Source organism: Zonotrichia albicollis, chromosome 7, assembly GCF_047830755.1.
Source record: "Zonotrichia albicollis isolate bZonAlb1 chromosome 7, bZonAlb1.hap1, whole genome shotgun sequence".
Taxonomy (NCBI): domain Eukaryota; kingdom Metazoa; phylum Chordata; class Aves; order Passeriformes; family Passerellidae; genus Zonotrichia; species Zonotrichia albicollis.
In genome coordinates this window covers 15309447-15312201 of record NC_133825.1, presented here as the reverse complement: position 1 = coordinate 15312201, position 2755 = coordinate 15309447, and positions in this window count along the sequence as shown.

Below are 2755 nucleotides of genomic sequence, written 5' to 3'. Positions count from 1 at the left end.
GGCCCAGCCCAGCTCACCCCAAGAATTCCCACGATAATTCCTTGTTGAGAGCCCGAGGAGCGGCTTCCCCGGGGCTGCGCTTCTTCAGCAGCTCCAACGGCCTGGGGCCCTTTTACTTACAACGGATTTTTTGCGGAAAATGGAGGGATCTGACTTCTCCCCTCCTCCCCTCTCTTCCTCCCCCCCCGCTGCTCTCTCTGCACGCTGATTGCTCAAGGCGGCCAAAATCCCTCCCGCTCCAGACATTTTCTCTGTCCTGTTGCGCCATGCCCGTTGTATCTGGCCAGGAAGGGAGCGGCGCCGGCGGAGCTCGGAGGCGGCTCCAGCCCAGGTGGGACCGCGGTCGGTGCTGCCCCAGCTCGGGGCTCGCTGTGGGCGGAGGGGGCCGCGGTGAGGGCCGGGGGGTTCTGGCGAGTTCCTGGTGCCGGCTTCCCCCGTGTGCCCCCTGCGCTGGGATCGCCGAGGGTGCCATTGTAAGTGTTCCATCGAGGGGGAGTCTCCTTTTGTAAGGATCTTCACAGATAAAAAAGATGTCCAAAAGCCCCCAGAATGGGCTTCTTTGAGGGAAATTGAGAACGAAACTGCATTTCCACTCATTTTAGGAGGCTAAATTGAGGAAAAATCCCCCTTGATTTGTCACAATACAAGCAGCCGCAACCCGTTTCTTTATCCAGAAAAGGCACATCTTTATTGCACAGCTCATATTTTATAGGATTATAAGTTAGCCCAGTGTTAAAACTTATTGGCTCACAATACTCTGACACTCAGTTCATTGGTCAGTAAACGGCATTTTGCATTTCCACTAAACCTCTCTATTTTTGGTTAGTTTACATGTATTCTTCACTGATTCACATGGGACAGATTTCTTGGTTTTGAGAGTGTGAACCTGTTGTTCTTTACAACTGACAGTGGTGAGGGAAGACAAGCTGTCAATCAATATGATTGGTAAAGCAAGCTTCAGTTTGTTTTGAGTACACTGGTACTTTTATATTTTTCCAGTAATTATGCATACTTGTCGTTAGTTTATTGGTTTAGTTGCTCATACATGTCATGAGTTCACTGGTTTAAAGCAAGAGATTACATTTACGTATTCCTCCTACTTTGTGGCTATGCATCCTTTATGGTTTTTACTCTTGCTGCTGTCCTTGCCCTTTTGGCCTTGTCAGCAGGCAGGATACAGCATCTTCCTACCATGGCATGTGGCCTGGTTATGCTAAATATGGCTCACTTATGCTAAGCTGCTAAGTTAACATGTATGCTAACTTAACATGGGGTTTGCTTGTACAACATTTCCCCGGATACATGGCACTTTTCCTCCAGCCATTCTTCCACATACAACAATAGATTTTTCTGCAGCCTGATTCTCATTGCTCTGTTTCTTTCTCATGGGAATTAACAAACTAGCTGTTTACTGCACCCAGCCCAATCAGCAGGCCTAAATCATGATATTAAAAGACTTTTCTTTCATAGCATTTCTAGCCACATGCAGGAATTCCCCTTGCTTTTTGTTTAAAAAAAAAAAAACAAAAAACTTACATATTCTGATGTTAAAACAGTTTGTTCCTAGTTTGTTCCTGTGAGATTACAATCTTTTTAAGATTATTACTGTTATCTCTTATGTACAGGATAAGGCACATGAAAGACAATCAACAAAATACTCCAATTTTGCATTCTCAAGGGCAATTGAGTCTTGCAGTGTGGCAGAAAAAAAAAAGATAATGTCCAATGACTCTTAGGGAATGGACATAAATGACCATAGTTCTAAAGTCCCTATGGCTGGAATTCAGGGGTTTTGCTGCCCTGGCAGGAGGAAGTCCAGCAGCTGGGAATGTTGGCCTTGGCATCACTGAATGTCTTTCTGGAAGCCTGGAGCAGGAATAGCTGAAGAGGGGTAGTAGAACACAACATCAGGGTGGTAAATACTGCAGGACAGAAGGCCTCTGTTCAGTTTCCTCTCCAAGTCTCCAGGCACAGCCATGTGCTGGCAGTCCTGCCTCTGTCCTGTCCTGGCCACCAAGGCTGAGTGGGGACAAGGTCACCTCTCTTCTCCCTGGGCCTCGCTTGCTCGGAGGCCATCGATGCCTGATCAGGTGAGCAGGTGACCCCTTTAAAGCTGCTGATGATAAAACACATGCACCCCTTCTGCCTCAGTCCATCAATCAGCCAGGCCTTGCCATTGCACACTCACCTGGAGATCCTCATGTGCAGGACTTGGCCCAGCTGTGACTCAGACTCAGCTGGATTTTACCCCAAAAGAGCCAGGCATTGGTTTCCAGCCCTGGGAATCATTTGTTTAGTTCAGGGCCAGCCTGAGAGTTCCCTCGTGAGCCTTTGGTGTTCTTATCTTAAGTTGCCCAAGTTCTGCTCCCCTAGTGCTTACTTGTTTCCCCCATATGGTTACAGTTCTAGAATGTTCCACCCCTGAGTGTATCTATTATTGCTTCCCCTTTGTTTGGGGTCTTTGGACCGTGTTCCTCCTATTGTGCATGGCTTCTCCCCGTTTGTTGTTTCTCACCCTTTATAAAAGTTCTTTCTGGGCAGAAAAGAACTTTCCATCGAACCCTCTCCTTTTCATTTTCACCACCCTGGCCGGAAGTCAGGGAACCAGAGAGATTTGTCACAGCCACCCTCACTGAGACACTTACAGAAAAACCTTTAAAAATATTTTAAGTACAAATATTGCATTGTTCAGGCATTTTTTAGGAGCCAATTCCCCTTTTTGTTTGAAAGATAACAAGCATGTCTCTTGCTCTGA